The following is a 17,904-nucleotide window of genomic DNA, read 5'->3' as shown; positions in this document are numbered from 1 at the left end:
TCCCGAAGCCAACTCTTAAGATATGGCTTGGACTGGATAATGGGTTGGACAGGGATGTTGGTGAGGAGTGAGCTTCTTAGATGAGGTGGACATGTGAGACTATGTTGGCATCTCCTGCCTAGAGGGGAGATGAGAGGGTGGAGGTGGTTAGAAGCTGGCGAAATGGACAGGAAAGGAGAGAGTGGAGGGAGAGAGAGGGCTGTTTCATTAGGGGGAGAGTAATTGGGAGTGTGTAGCAAGGTGTATACGGGTTTTTGTGTGAGAGACTGACTTGATTTGTAAACTTTCACTTAAAGAACAATAAAAATTATATATATATAAAAAAAAAAGATGATATATACCAAATTGAAAATGTGGACTTTGTAGAGTCTGAATATCAACTTCTTATTATTATTATCAGATTATGAATCATAGCTGGTATCATTTCTAGCTTTTTTATTCAACTGATTTGAGTGGAAAATGTATTTTTTCACATCAGCCTGCAATAGTCTTTCAAATAATGTACAAATCTTGCAATTAAATATAAATAATAATTTTTTCTTTCTCTGTGACATTTTCTAGCCTGCAACCTTTATAAGGGAATGGGGTATGTCCAAATATTTTACCTTTTATTACATACTTCTAAAATAATACACAGGATAGAGTATGTGCCCAAAAGATATTTTTGAACTAACTCATTGACTGATGGGATGAACAAATGAATGCAATAGCCATCCTACAATCTGAAATCAAACATCAGAATTTTGTTTCCAGTGTTGCAATCAATCTGTAATGTAATTTGAACTTTGGCAAAGAAATCACAACAACTTTGAACTCATTCTCTAAAATGTTTACTCCTTTAGTGCATGACACAACTATTCCTTCTTAATTTTGGTCTTCATAATATCTAACACAAGTCTCCAGCCAGCCACTTCTGACTAATGGTGGCCCTACGTGTGTGTGAGTAAAAACGCCCTCCTTATGGTTTTCAACTGCTGTGATATTTCAGTACCTCTTCTGAAGGCCATCTGGGTGGATTCAAACATTCAAACTTTTACCATTATGCAAAGAGTGTCTTCTAAACCAGAGGTTACTCTAATACACTATTCTTCATTGATAAGCTTTGTGTTATTAGTTACTATATATTTATGCACTCATTATCAAAATATATCATAATTTTGAAGGTGTCTTTAGTTACTTTATATAACACATAATGTTTTATTCTGCAATTTTTTTTTTTTTTATTCAGGTGTATATTGGTGGACTTATCCATGTTGATTTATTTAGCTATATAGCGTTCACTGATTTTGCTGGATCCTTTTTTATAGAATTCATTAGAAAATGGAGAAAGTGCTAGTCAAAATACTCCAGATTCATATTTTAAAAATAATTAAAACTCTATTTCTCAAATTTTCTAATGTCTGAAAATAAACTCTACTAAATAATTGTTTTATTATTTTTTCATTTCCTAAAATATAAGCAAGAGATAAACGAGATACAATATTCTAAGTACAGATCATATACACATATATGTGCATATGTACATGTCAGTATCATTGTATGTATGTGTGTATATACCCATACACCCCTACACATACATACATATATCAGCATGAAAGTAGTAAGAAACAAATTGATGGCACAGTTTTTCAGTATGTGTTAAAATAGCATAGGTTATGGGTTGACTACAATCTTTATTTCAAAATATTCAAGAAGAGTAGAAATACACTAATAAACTAAAACTGAAATTTCATTTTTTTCATATCTTCCTATTGAGACACAGTCCATGATTCTTTATTTTTTTAGTTTAATTTTTAGTGCTAAAGATATGCTTTATTCTCCCAAATGCTTTTTTAATTGCTTTTTTTACATCTTTGTTCCTCAAACTGTAGATGAGGGGATTCAGCATGGGAATCACAATGTTGTAGAATATAGACACTATCATGTCATGGTCCAAAGCATAGCTGGAACTTGGCCTCACATACATGAAGAGGATTGTTCCATGGTAAATTGACACTCCAGTTAGGTGGGAGCCACAGGTGGAAAACACTTTTCTCCTCCCTTTAGCAGAATGCATCTTCAGAATGGCCAACGAAATTAAACCATAGCAGATCAGGACAATCAGGACACTGAATATCTCCATAGAACCCACAACGTAGAAGAGTAAGTTTAGAAGCTGGTTAATGTGAGTGTCGGAACAGGAAATAGCAAGGAGTGGAGGGATATCACAAAAGACTTGTCTGATTTCATTGGATGCACAGAAGGAGAGGCTGAAAGTTGCTATTGTTTGTAAAGTAGCATGTGCAATACCACCAACATAAGAAGCAATGATGAGTGTCACATAGATTCTGGGTGACATGTTAACTGAATAGAGAAGTGGGTTGTAGATGGCTACATAGAGATCATAAGCCATGGCTGCCAAGAGAAAGCATTCTGTGGTCCCAAAAGTAATAACAAGAAACATTTGTGTTGCACATCCAAGGAATGAAATGGCTTTAGTCTTTGACATAAAATCTACTAACATATTTGGAGAAATAGATGAGGAACTAAAGACATCCAAGAAAGATAACACACTCAGAAAATAGTACATGGGAATGTGGAGCCGGGAATCCTCAATGTCCAATGCAACCAGTCCTAAATTTCCTATCAGAGTAAAGAGGTAGATTGCTAGAAATAGAAAAAAATAAGACTACTTGCAGTTCAAGATTGTCTGTGAAGCCCTTCAATACAAATGTGGTGACTTCTGTGTCATTTTTCATGTTGTCACTTCATGGAACAAACTTGAAAATATACATGAAATCACAATTTTTATTTTTGTGGCTTGGATGCATAATATCATGACTTAAAGGAATGTTAGCTATGTCCTCATACTAATTTTTCAGAAATGCATGATTTCCCAGTAGCAACTCATAAGACAATGACCAGATAGTGAATAAAAGGGTCAGACCACTCTCTGCAGAATTAAATAGAAAATAAAGACATTTCCTCATTGGTTAATATCAGTCATTACCAAAATAATTGAGTTAACTGGTTTATTCATTAAAACTAGCCATTTACACTAGCCGTTTATTCAAAGAAATTTCTTTCTCTCATCCAAACTCTTGAGATAATATATCAATGGACCGAGCATTAGAATCTAATACCAGAGTTGTAGCTCTTTCAGTAGTTGTGTAAAATTATTTGCTAGAATCTTCTCACCTGCAGAATGAGAATATTAATTTTATTTTACAATATTGGGATGAATATTAAAAGAGAAAAATAAATTAATGAAATTTAATCTTTAAAACAATTTAAAATATAGAATATGCTGATTGGAGTTGGTCTTATAAAGTATCACCCTCCGGTATTGTGACATCTAATAAGCCAATCTCTGAATATTTTCTAGTTCCATTACTAATTTTTGAATTTCACTGAATGGAAATTATCAACTTGTCTTTTGGGGGAAAGATTCACCATGACTGAATTCAAAATTACATGACATCCTATGTTTCATTCAAACATGTTTCCCAAATTCATGGTATTGTGTTGTCCTTTTTTGACTATATATTTAGCCACTGTTGTTTTTGACAATCGATATGTTTTTCTACTCCCTCAAATATTACTGGTGAAAATGTAGGAAATTATTGAAGATGTTAAAAAAATTATGGCTTTCATGATTTCAAAGTATTTTCTTCCAAGGTATTTTCGTTAAAAATTTTACACTTGTTTATGTGTTGTTGATTGTGGACTTACTGAAATAACAGTTAAGTAACTTTTATTATTAAAGTAATATACAAAAAATATTTTTAAAAAGTACCTTTGAATGTAGATATAAGATTTAAGATTAAAAACAATGAAAGAGATGAATTGTGGAATCAATAGATTAACTATCTTCTGAATGGTCCCATGGATAAACAAATCAGAAGCTAAAGAGTTACCTACTCTGGAATTCAAATTATTAGCTCATGAAATAGCAATTTTTGGAGAATATATAATGCTATTTTAATTATATATATGTATATATATATTTTTACATGTTCTCCCCCCACTTTATCTTAAATTACTCTAATTTACTGATTAGGAAATTTGAGTCAGTCTTATGGGTACATAATCTGCTAGAAATTACAATCTGTAAACTACTTTAATTAGTGACCCAAGTCAAGCTCCAGTTTGAATATATATATGGATCTCTCAGTAAGAGAATCGTTTAGATTAGAGTGATATAACAGAGAACAAACCCAAATGCCTGTAGAATCTTGGGAAAGATAAGATCAGAATTACCTAGAAGAATTTTAAATATTTAGAGAAAATATTTCTGTAGGAATTTTGTAATGAATAAAGTTAGAGGAAAAAAATACTTGAAAGATTTGTTAGAGAAGACAATATATTTTAGACTGAATTTTCTTTATTGGACAAAATAATTTAAGACAAAACAGATTGGAAGTCCAAAACCATCTACTTTAATTAATCTTATATTTTTGAGTGACTACAGCACTATAAAATGCTTTTAAATATATCGTTTTAATTTTTTTAAAAATGTTTTACTGGCTTAATTCGGGAATTCTTTAATATATTTCTTATTTTGAAAAAATGCCACTGGCGGGGGAGAGGAGAACATGGATAATGACTGAAGGGATATTGAGAAAAAGTGATTATGTTGATAAGACAAATATAGATTCAACAGAAATGAAATAGAAACTTTGGTGACTGAAGAATGAAATCAATTCATTATATTTTTAAAAATATGATTACAAGTCTAAAGAAAAAGATGTTTTTTTTTAATGCAAACTTTGACCTCAGTTCAATGATGTGCCTAAATTTACGATGGTGCAGAATACTTGACCCAGGATTTAGAATCTGCAAATACATGTTCATTGTTCAGTTCTGTGATTAGAAGGTGTGTGTGGTGTTAGATTTTCCCTCTGAAGTTTACTCCTCTTTACACTGGCAAAAGGGTTCAATGAAGCAGCCATTCATGCACAATTCAGACGTGTGCACACATACACACAAACAAACACATACATGCACACATAGAACCAGGAACAGTAATTAAACATGCAGAGCAATTTCTTTTAAATATTTCAAATTTGGGTCATCAATGAAACATAAATATGATAGAAATTTTTTTATCAGATGTGTTTCTTCTTGTAAATCAAATTTGGGTAACAATATTTTAGCCAAAACATTGAAACGTGTGTACCCAGAAACTTAAGCATATTTAATATCTGTTTTGCGATAATCAATATGCACTCAAACATTATTTTGTCAGTATCAAACCAAATAAATTGTATTATGATTAAAGGGGGCTATAAAAGTGGATTTAGTCATTTTCTTCTGCCTTTTCATATCACAGAAATAGTATAATTTTTATCAGCAAAGTTTCATCAGTGTGAAATAAGTTTATTCTTTAGAGAGTAAAGGAATTTCATGAGTTGTGTAATCCACTGATAACAATAAAATCACACAGATTACAACATTGCCGTTTCTTCAATTACAGTGAGGTTAATTTGGCTTTCTATAAAGAAAATGTAAAAAAAAAAAAATGTTAAGCACTAGAATTAAACTTCTCTCGAAACCAGCTTTTCTGCTATGAGTCAGATGAAAAGTTATACTGACTACGATTAAGTCAGTATTAGTACATCTGGAAAAGCATCAAAGTTGTAAAGAGAAACTGTTTATGATTATTAAATAATTTAGAAGGATCAATCTTAAGAAATTAACATAAAGTCTTTTCCATAAATATAATGTCGTGAGAAAGAGGATAACTCTAGATATCTTAGGCCCAACACTGAAACAGTAACAATACAAAGGAGAGAAATAATAACAGCTATCATTTTTTGAGCTCTTGCTGCAAGAATAGAACTTCCTACACATTACTTTATCATATCTTTATAAAAAAAAAAAAAATAGCACTCCTCAAAACAATAAGTACCAGAGCCAAGGTTCAATCCCAGCTCTCCCTGATCTCAAAGTGTACGTTCTTTCCATCCTTCTATACCGCCTCCTATTACACTATGGCTTCGTTCTGCAACTGTCCCTTCCCACATGATAAATAAAACAAAACACCATTCTTGCAGTGTTTGGGTATCTTTCAAGTCATCAATGTCAGAGAAATATTATGAGATGATAACCTGAATTGACTTCTAGATTTAGCAGCTAACAAAATAAATCTAAATTATTTATCTACCCCTCATTATTTATATCCAAATATAAGCCTCCGTGAAGTTAAACAGTTCAAATATTCTTGCTTTCTTTGCTATATTAAGTTCAGACCTTTCTTCTCATTGTTCTTACTTTGAGCTATACTATCTTCTTCCATCAGGAAAATAAAAGCACACATCTACTTTGGAGACTCTTGCTTGTGTCTACAAGCATATAATTAATATTTAATATTTCTATTTTTTCTGCTCTTTTCTGAGAAGTATGGGTTTTAAGGTTGTGGGTAGAATTCTGCACATATCAGATTTTGATGGATATATAAAAATGCCAATGCAATATGGAAGAACCAAAGGTTGTTTTGTAATACTGCAGATATCACCGCATATTCTACCGTGATATTTTAGACACTTTCTCCTAAATATTCTGCAAATGATCTGATATTTTCTCTTACCTACACAATAGCAAACGCAGGTTAGGTACACTATGATTGATTTTATTTAGATCTTTTATATCTACTTACCCTGCTGCTAAAGAAGCCCATAGGAGATGCCCAGAGGGGAATACTCCCCAATTAACTTTGGGTTCAAAATAGCAACATAATGATTTGCTCAATCATAAAGAAGTAAATAGTTTTTGAATAATATGAAAAAAATCTTGACATTTGTTGAATGAATAAAGTTCTTTGAATTCTGATTTAAAATAATGCCTTAGGGAAAAATACACTTTAACATTATATAATAGATTGGGGAATATTAGATAAAATTTTATGGGTTAGCACTTAGCTTCTGTGAGACCCAGTGTCCTCATACCCACTTTATATTGCAACAAATCAATAAATATACTAAAATGTAATGAGGTAAAACAGTAATATATCAATTGTTGAATAATCATCCATATTCATTATACTTCTAAACTATTCTAATTATAAAGTGTTTGAAGTAAATAAGGCATTGATTTTGAATTTATTGTAAGGAAAACAATTCAAGTGATAAAAAGTACAAAAATGTAATAGTTACATAGAGAAGGAGATATCCAATATTTAAGAATCTGGAATACTTCATAAGGCGTATATTTTGTGATTCCAGAATACAAAATACTAATGTATAGTTTGCTCAGATGAAATAATAACAACACAGACAATACAAATTATGACATTTGAGTAAATGCTCTGTTATGAAACAGCAAACAAAATAAATACTAAAAAAGATTTAGATGAATCTGAGACAAAGCAAGAAGAAAAACCTTAATAGCTCACCAAAAAAATTTCTTCCATTACTGTCACCCACATACATTCATACACACACACTAAACACTAATACACAACACTAAGTGCATATGCGCACACACACACTCACATGCACCCACGTGGCAACACAAAGAGAAGTCTAACCCTGGTAGACAAGCAGGACTAACAGAAACTAAAATTTTCTACAATTCTCCAGATGCTTCTGATGGACAACCAAGTTGGAATCAGCAAATCTAGTGAAAACTGAAGTGTGGAGCAGAGAAATAACTTGCATAACCATCCATGTGTTTATTGAACAGTTTTTTTGATAGATTACTGTGTGGCAGAGAAACACAACCAATAAACAAGGACAGACTATAAGCACTATGAAGGGAAGCAAAGCCACGACAAGGGATAAGGAAGGCGTCGTGGGGATCAGATGTGTTTTTAAGAGGATGTAGTGTGAGCCTCTATGATGAGGTGACACAGGAACCAAAAGCTGAATAAAATGATGCAGCCTGACATTGAGAATTCCTTTCACTTTTCACTTTTAGAATGCATAGACAACAGAGATTATGACATCTGAGGAAAACCTTTGCTATAAAATCAGTCAGCAACAACAACAACCAAAGTGCTAAAAGGAAATTTTTAGTAAGCAGAAAGTAATTAAAGAAATTTCTCACTAATAAACTCAGAATCTCCCCTAGAGCACTTTCTTAAAAATCGCTTACAAACAACAAGCACAAAGAGAAAATAAAAAGAAAAAAAAAAAAGTAACTTTGATAAAACTAAACCACAAAAGACCTCCATTAATGCCAGCTTAAGAATTTTAAGGTATTAAGGTGCCCACAGCAGCAGGCACAGGGTAAACAAAGAGGGAAGTATTAATAGGACCAGTTGGAACTGATTTGACAACAAATGGTTTGGTTTGGTTTTTAGTTATTATTAACCCTGGAAACTTCATAACCGGACTCTGAAAGTAGAGAGCAATTTACTGGGAAAATGGGAAAAGCGTTCAGGCTCCCAACTGCAGATGTGTGACTGCTCTTCCATCCTCACCCGAACCCACAAGACAGAATCACAAAAGGATTGCGGGAGACTCAGATGGAGCTCTGGGTCATTGTGGATCTCAGAAGTAAGCACCACACAATTCCTTCAAAAAAGGACAAGGCTTTACCAAGAGGAGAATTTAAATGGAATAGGGAGGAAACTGGGTTTTTTTTGCTTTAGGGAGGAAAGACTGGAAAGGAACTTTTCAAAAAAGAGAAGATGTGCTCTCGAAGATGTAGGTCTCAGAAAAGACAGCTACACCAAAATACACTTTCCAAGTGCAAAATATCACTTTGGCAGCCAAGACCTGTAGATCTATTGTTGTTGTTGCTAGGTAGTATTGAGTTGGCTCCGACTCATGGATGCCCTATGCAGAGCAGAAGGAAACACTGCCCACTCCCATGCCATCCTCACAAATGTTACTATGCTAGTGCCCAATATTGCAGTCACTGTGTCTATCCATCTTGTTGTAGATCGATGGAACTCAGTAACCCAGAATCATCTCTCATGCTTTCTTCTTGTCACTCTTTACTCTGTGAAAGTAACACCTGCTCTGAAGAAAAGATTAATTTATTGAACAGCTAGTTTTTAAAGTCAAGGCTATAGATTTTTAATATAAAGGCGGAAAACCAACCAGACACGGACCAGGTTGTTTGCTTATAAAGAAAATGGACAAAGTTGTGATAGTGGTCAATAGTTTTGTCGAATGGTCAGGGACTTGGAAGGGATGTAATTGGAAAATTTGTAAAAGGGATGTCTGGGGAAGAGGTATGTGAATAGACCTTTCTGAATGGGCAAAAAATATGAAGATGCTTGTGTCCCATGTGAATACTCACCAATGAGTGACCTTAGCAAAGGAAGGTTTTAATTGTCAAGTTAATAGGATGACCTGTTCTATGTATACCAGTTAGCTTCTTTGCCCGGCAGATCCTGTCATTGCCCAATGGGTTCATTCATGTTTGAAGTCATGGAGGTTATGCATGAGTTCAGCAACATGAATTTCTACTCTCCAAAGACAACCTGACTATGGCTACTGCTGATTGCATAATCTGCAAGCAGCAGAGATCAAACCTGAGTACCCAGTATGATGCCATCCCCCTGAGCGATCAACCACCTAGCTACCTGATGGCAGATTGATTACATTGGACAGCTTCTGTCGTGGAAAAGACAATGTTGTTGTTATTGGGCTAGATATTTCCTTTGGATATTATAGATTTGTTTTTCCTATACACAGTGCTTCTGCAAAAACTACTATCCACAGAATTACGGAATGCCTAAATCTAGTATGATTAGGCTCCACGCAGCATTGCTTCTAATCTATAAGTTATTACATGAGATTACGAAGACAAGAAAGACCCTCTAGGGTTCAAAACCTTTGATCTTTTACTCTGCCAGATCTCTAATGTTCTATCACATAGAATATTAATAGTTATCTCTATGAAACATTGTTTCCCCTTTTCTAACTTCTTATCTACCTGTTTATAGTAAAGTTAATGTGTATTAATATCTTATCTCTTATATTAAACTTTCAGGACCCGAACATTAAAACACATAGAACTTAGATATCTAGCACTTATAATTAAGATGAGAGACAGAGTTATTTTTATTAAACCATTACAAATTCTGACAGATGTTTTGCTTTCACATTATTCAATAATGTACATGTTCACGGGATTTGGAGAGAATTAAGCAGATCATATTTCCAGAAGGAGGAAACTGAATATCAGGGGATTTAATTTATTAACCAAAGACACATAGCTAATTAGCATCAGGGCTAGGAATATGTTCTCTATTGTTAGGTTTATTTTCCAATACTAAGCCATAATCTTTTCCACTGAGGGATCAATTTTCCGGAAGTCAAAGTGATTCTTTTAATCATTTTTATCAAGTAGTTCATTATTCCAGAACCATTCTCTTGCTATTGTGGGAAGTGTGCGTCCATCCGTCTGTCTGTCTTTATTTTTTGTTGTTGTTACTTTTCTGTCTCAAAAGACAATTAGCTTTTTTTCTCCTTGGTGCATCCCCTGTGAACTAAAAGAAGAGCTCAAGAGACAGGTTTAAGAATCCAAACACAATCATAACGTACTTTAATTGAGTGAGCAGTTCAATTCCACAGGTAGGAGGAAAAAATTTTCATCACATACAAAATATTTTAAGAAGTTTGAAACTTTAATCTCCTACAAAGTATATGCCTTGATATTTAAACCTGAATTAGGTGACTGGGGGGACCTTACACCACCAAGAAAGAAGCAACAGGAGCAGAGGGCGTCCTTTGGATGGGGATTTCTGTGCAGTGAAATCCCTAGCCCAGGGGAAGATTGACAAGAAGGACCTTCCTCTGCAGCCAACAGAGAGAGAAAGACTTCCCCTGGAGCTGATGTCCTGAATTTGAGCTTCTAGCCTACTAGACTGTGAAAAAATAATTTTCTCTATGTTAAAGCCATTCATTTGTGGTATTTCTGTAATACCAACACTAGGTAACTAAGACAGAATCTGGGACTGTGAGAGTGGGGTGATGCTCTAACAGATACGTAAAACGTGGAACCGATTTGAAACTGTGAATGAATGGAAGGTTTAGAAGGAAGTGCAGAGACCTGTTAACAGAGGAGAAGGCTCAGATGGTGATAAATAGCAACAGAGGACATGCAGCAACAGTGAACTGGCAGCAACAGAACAAGGAGACCAGTACCAGACAGAGTTGGAGCTGACCCACAGGCGAGAAAGCTGAATGCCTGTGCCCACGAGGCTTCTTGGTGGAGTGAGATGCCTCCAAGTATTCATGGGTGAAGTTACTGAGCTTTGCGCGTGTGAGACCTGGGGGCTGAGAGGCCAAGGAACACAGGAAGCTGAGCTGCTCATACCACCAAGAAAGAAGCACCTGGACCAGATCACATTTTTTAGACTGGGGATTCCTGTGTGGAGAATCTTCTAGTCCAGGGGAAGACTGACAAGAAGGATGTTCCTCCAAAGCCAACAGAGACAGAAAGCTTTCTCCTGGATCTGACACCCTAAATATGGGCTTCTAGCCTACTAGACTGTGAGAAAATAAGTTTCTCTCTGTTAAAGACATCCACTTGTTACAGCAGTACTAGATAAATAAGACAGTACAGTAATGCATACAAAATTCCTAACCCCTTGAATCCACTTAATAATCCCTGGTAGCCACTATCATGGCTTTCTTTCTTCTGAAGCCTAGTGTTTGTAGTATTGTTCTGATGGACACGTGGTACTTTATGTTTTCGGACTTTGTGACTATATGAGAGTTGAGGAACTGATGGAATATGTTTTCTTAAAAAAAAAAGAAAAAAATTAGAATCTATGTTTTTGTGTTTCCAGCCTCTATAGGGAGCCCTGGTGGCACAGAGGTTAAGAGCTCAGCTGTTAACCAAAAGGTTGGCATTTCAAATCCACCAGCCTTTCTTAGAAATCCTGTGGGATAGTTCCACTCTGTCCTGTACAGTCTCTATGAATCAGGATCGAGTCGATGGCAATGGCTTTGATATTTTGGTTTTAGCCTCTATAGGGAGCCCTGATGGCACAGTGGTTAAGAGCTTGGCTGCTAAAAGTCAGCAGTTCAAATCCACCAAGCTCCTTGGAAACCCTGTAGAGCAGTTCTACTCTACCCTGTAGGGTTGCTATGAGTCGGAATTGATAGAAGGCAACATTTATTATTGATTCGTTTTTTGGGTTAATGTCTATAGCCTCTCAAATGGAAATCAACAAGTCATAAACACAACCAACAATTTGTCCTCTAGTTGACTCTGACTCACGGCAATGCCATGTGTGTCAGAGCAGCACTGTGTTCCATAAGGCTTCAATGGCTGATCTTTCAGCGGTAGATCACCAGGCCTTTCTTCTGAGGCACCTCTGAGTGAATGTCATACTCTAAACTTTCGATTAGCAGCCAAGTGTTTTAACCATTTGTGTGTGTCAAGGTAGAACTGTGATTCATAAGATTTTCAAAGGCTGGTTTTTTAGAGTAGATTGTCAGTTCTTTCTTCTGAGTTGCCTCTGGTTAGAAATGAACCACTAGGCTTGCAGTTAGCAGCAAATATGTTGATTCTTTGCACCAAGAGATTCCAGTTGTATTTGGAACCTATAAATATCCACTGAAATGTCAGTGCTGTCATCATGACGGGATCCACACAAGATTCATTTGGAGAACATCACTGAATTCACTGTGTTTACATTGCTGCTCTTCACAGGTGATTTTGAGCTATAACTTTATCTCTTTTTACTATTTCTTGCAATCTGTATTTTTATTCTGGTGGGAAATGTGGGACTGGTGTTATTAGTCATGATGGGTTCCTGACTCCACAACCCCATGCACTATTTCTGAGCGCGATATCATTTTTTGATGCCTGCTATTTTTTTTTTTTTTTGCTATTTTTCAGTTTTTGCCCCCAAAATGTTGGTTAATTGTCTGTCAGAGGATAAAGCCATTTCATTCCTTGGATATGTAACAAAGACGTTCCTGGTTGTTACTTTTGGAACCACAAGATGGTTTTCTTGGTGGCGATGGCATATGATCAATCTGTAGCAATCTACAACCTACTTCTGTATCCAGTTAATATGTCACCCACGGTCCATGTGTCACTCATGACTGCTTCATATGTTGGTGACATTTTGCATGCTACTTTACACATAGTAGTGACTTGTAGCCTTTCATTCTGTGCATCCAATGAAATCAGACATGTCTTTTGTGGTATCCCTCCACTCCTTGCTATCTTCTATTCTGACACTCACATCAACCACCTTATACTCTTCTATGCCCTGGGTTATATTGAGATATTCCCCCCCATGCATGTCACTTTGTTGAACTGTGGGGGCTTGTGTGTTGCTGTGATGCTAGAAGCTATGCCACTGGTATTCAAATACCAACAGGGTCACTCATGGTGGATGGGTTTCAGCTAACATATCAGGATAAGACAGACGAGGAAAAAGGACTCAGCCAACTACTTCTGAAAAGAATTAGCCAGTAAAAAGTTTCTGAATAACTGTGCTCGATGAGCCTCTCAGGTTGGAAGGCACTCAAAATATGAGTGGGGAAGAGCTGCCTCCTCAAAGTAGAGTCAACCTTAATGACATAAACGGAGTCACACTTTTGGGACCTTCATTTGCTCAAAAGGAGAAGAAACAGCTGCAAATATCCATTAATAATCAGAACGTCGAATGTATGAAGGATGAATCTAGGAAAATTGGAAATCAACAAAAATGAAATGAAACCCATAAGATCAATATCCTAGGCATTAATGAGCTGAAAGTTACTGGTATTGGTCATTTTGAACCAGACAATCATATGGTCTACTATGCCCAGAATGACAACTTGAAGAGGAATGGCATTGCATTCATCGTCAAAAAGAACATTTCGAGATCCATCCTGAAGTACAACGCTATCAGTGATAGGATAATATCCATACGGCTACAAGGAAAAAAGGAAGACAAGTTAATATGACTATTATTCAAATTTCCACAGCAAACACTAAGGCCAAAAATGAAGAAATTGAAGATTTTTACAAAAAGAAAAAAATTTTTTTTTTTTTTTTTGCTGTAGTTTGAAATTGATGCAACATACAATCAGGATGCAAGAAAATTTTTGGTAATTGGAATTTGAAAGTTGGAAAGAAAGAAGAAGGATGGGTAGTTGGCAAATATAGCCTTGGGGATAGAAATGATGCCGGAGGTCACATGATAGAATTTTGCAAGGCCAGAGACCTCTTCATTGCAAATACCTTTTTCCAACAACAAAAACAGTGACTTTGCCCACGTACCTCCCAAGATGAAATACACAGGAATCAAATTAACTACATCTTTGGAAATGGATGATGGGAAAGCTCAGTATCATCAGCCAGAACAAGGCCAGGACAGACTTCAGAACAGACCATCAATTGTTCCTATGCAAGTTCAAGTTAAAGCTGAAGAAAATTACAAGTCCCTGAGAGCTGAAGTACGACCTTGAGTACATCCTATCTGAGTTTAGAGACCATCTCAAGGATAGATTTGATGCATTAAATACTAATGACCTAAGACAGGACGACTTACGGAATGACATCAGGGACATCATACATGAAGAAAGCAAGAGGTCATTAAAAAGAAAGAAGAGAAAAAAAAGACCTAAATGGATGTCAGAAGAGACTCTGAAACTTGGTTTTGAACTTTCAGTAGCTAAAGCAAATGGAAGAAAAGGTGAAGTATAAGAGCCGAGCAAAAGATTTCAAAGGGTGTCCACAGAAGAGTAAAGTATTACGATGACATGTACAAAGACCTGGAGTTAGAAAACCAAGAAAAAGAAGAGTATACTTGGCATTTTTCAAGTTTAAAGAACTGAAGAATAAAAATTTAGTCTTCGAGTTGCAATATTGAAGGATTCTAAGGAGAAAATATTAAATGACACAGTAACTATCAAAAGAAGATGGAAGGAATATGCGGTCACTATACCAAATTGTTGTTGTTAGGTGCCGTCGAGTTGGTTCCGACTCATAGCGACCCTATGCACAACAGAATGAAACACTGCCCAGTCCTGCGCCATCCTTACAATCATTGTTATGCTTGAGCTCATTGTTGCAGCCCCTGTGTCAGTCCACCTCGTTGAGGGTCTTCCTCTTTTCCGCTGCCCCTGTACTCTGCCAAGCATGATGTCCTTCTCCAAGGACTGATCCCTCCTGACAGCATGTGCAAAGTATGTAAGACGAAGCACCTCCCTTCCAATGTCAAGCTCTGGTGTACTTATGTAAAAACAAGATGATATTCACCAAATTCAAAATGTGAAGTTTGTAAAGAAGATAAATATCAACTTTTTATTAAAATCATTAAAGTATATATCATATCTGGTATCATTTCCAGTTTTCATATTTGATTATTTTGGGTAAAAAATGTATTTTTTCACATCAGCCTGAAATCTTCCTTCAAATAATGAATAAATATTGCAATGAAAAGTCATCACCAATTCTTTCTTACTTTCTCAGGGGCATTTTCTTGCCTATAACTTTTATAAGAGGAAAGGATATGTCTGATTATTTTACCTTTTTATTACCAGCTTCTAAAGTAATAGCCAGGACGAAGTAGATGTCCAAAAGATATTTGTTAACCAACACACTGACTGATGGAATGAATGAATGAACAAATGAATGAATGAAATGTCCATCCTAATATGTGAAATTAAACGTCAGGGTTTTGTTTCCCATGCTGTAATCAGTCTTTAATATTATTTTAACTTTGACGAAGAAACCATGACAAATTGTATCTCATTGTCTAAGATATTCTTTACTCTAGTGCAGGATACACCTCTTCCTTCTGAATTTTGGTATTCCTAAAAAAAAAAAAAAAAATTTTTTTTTTTTTTAATACCTAATACCAGTTTCTATCCAGCCAATTTTGACTCAGGGTGGCCCCATATGTGTCAGAGTAGAACTATGCTCCATACGCCTTTCAACGGCTGTAAAGTTTCAGCAGGTCTTTCGAGGTGTCTCTGGTTGAATTTAAATCACCAGCTTTTATCATTATCTACCCAGTCTCCTTATCCAGAGGTAACCCTTATCCACAACTTTTATTGATATTCTCATTGTTCTTAGTTAATTATATATTCATGCACCCATCAAAACATAATTTTGCAGATATCTTTAATTATTTTTCATAATAGTGTCTTATTCTGCAAATTTTTTAATTCACTCAGATGTATGCTTGTGGATTTATCCTCATTAATTTATTAGCTATATATTGTCCACTGATTTTGCTGCACATATAAAATTCACTAGAAAAAGAAAACAAGTTCTGCTCAAACAACTCCCGAATCATTTTTTAAAATGTATTAAAACTTTACTTCTAAATTTTTATTTTTTAAATTACCCCAGTGCCCTCGAGTCGATTCCAACTCATAGCGACCCTATAGGATGGAGTAGAACTGCCCCAAAATTACACACTAAATAAATGTGTTACTAATTTTTCCACTTCCAAGTATATATTTATAAGGAAGAGAACAAAAATATACAATATTCTAAGTAAAGATCATATACCTATATGTCTTTGCGTATATATATGTATATTAGAGCCATTATATATGTGCATGTATAAGTATGTATGCACATATATAACCTTTGTATAAGCATATATACACACACACACTTACATATCTCAGTATGAACATAGTAAGAAGCAAATTCATGCCATAGTTTTTTGCACATTTTAAAATAGCATACTTTGAGAGTTGACATCTTTATTTCAAATGTTCAAGGAGAATACAAAGACACTAATAAACTAAAACAAAAATTTCATTCTCGTTATATCTTCTTCATATTGAGACATAGGTCTTGATTCTTGATTTTTTTTTAATTGTTATTGCTAAAAATATGCTTTATTGTATATTTCACCCTAACACATTTTTTATTGTTTCTTTTACATCTTTGTTCCTCAATGCAGATAATGGTTTTCAGCATGGCTGTCACAACAGTGCCAAATATAGGCACTATCATGCCGTGATCCAAAGTATAGCTGGAACTTGGTCTCACGTACATGAAGAGGGTTGTTCATGGTAAACTCACACTCCAGTTAAGTGAGGGCCACAAATGGAAAACACTTTTCACCTCCCATCAGCAGAATGAATCTTCAGAATGGCCAACTAAATGAAACCATACATCAGCACAATCAAGATGGTGAATATCTCTACAGACCCCACAAAGTAGAAGAGTAGAAGGCGGTAGGGGGATATTACACAAGGTACGTCTAATTTCATTGATCGAACAGGAGAGGTTAAAAGTTCCTACCATGTAGAGGTCAAAAGTTCCTACCACGTGTAAAGCAGCAGAGCAAAATACCACCAACATAAAAAAAGAAATGAGGAGTGGAATATAGAGTCTGGGTGACATGTTAACTGATAGTATAATTGGGAATATAGATGAAGTCAAAATAGATATTTATTCCATATCATATAAAAATCATTATTTGATCAAGCACTTCATGTCAAAACAAAATATTTAAACTTTAAAGAGCATAGATATCAATATCTTATTTCTTATTCTCAGGCTCTTGGAGGGATTCATTATGTGCTCCACCCAAGATTTATAAACTCACCATGCTGTCGGACCAGACATCCCTACCTTATGGAGTTGGCTGAGAGTCTAGCCTCTCCTGAAGTACAGACTGTGGGCTCCTGGGGCAGCTGTTTGAAGCCTTTCCTAACTTTCACACCTTTGCCCAGATGGTGACTTGCTTCACGATCGCCATGTATCCCCTGCTGTGCCTGACCCCCTGCATGGGTTTACTGCGGCTGCTCAGGCACAGGATGCCATGAAAATGCCTTAGTGCCCAGATAGGCATATCATGGAAGTTTGGAGGTGTTAATGCCCCATGGGGTGAACTTCGACCATAGAGACTGGAGTTGAGAGACAAATTGTTTTTTATATCTTACTTCACTAAAAATGTGTGCTTGACCAATATGCCTGGTTGGTTAATTGACTTAATGCAAAATTTCTCAACTAAAGTGTAACAAATGATATGTGAGTGTGTGTTTATCTGGG

General features: G+C 35.5%; 1 pseudogene; it reads right to left on the bottom strand.

Annotated features, from left to right (window-relative positions):
* Positions 1 to 1,384: 1,384 nt before the first annotated feature.
* Positions 1,385 to 17,611, bottom strand: LOC100654188 (olfactory receptor 5T7-like; annotated as a pseudogene).
* Between the last annotated feature and the right edge of the window lie 293 nt (positions 17,612 to 17,904).

This window comes from Loxodonta africana, chromosome 7 (genome assembly GCF_030014295.1).
Source record: "Loxodonta africana isolate mLoxAfr1 chromosome 7, mLoxAfr1.hap2, whole genome shotgun sequence".
NCBI lineage: Eukaryota > Metazoa > Chordata > Mammalia > Proboscidea > Elephantidae > Loxodonta > Loxodonta africana.
Note: the sequence above shows the minus strand (reverse complement) of the source record. Positions and strands in the feature narration are given on the sequence as shown.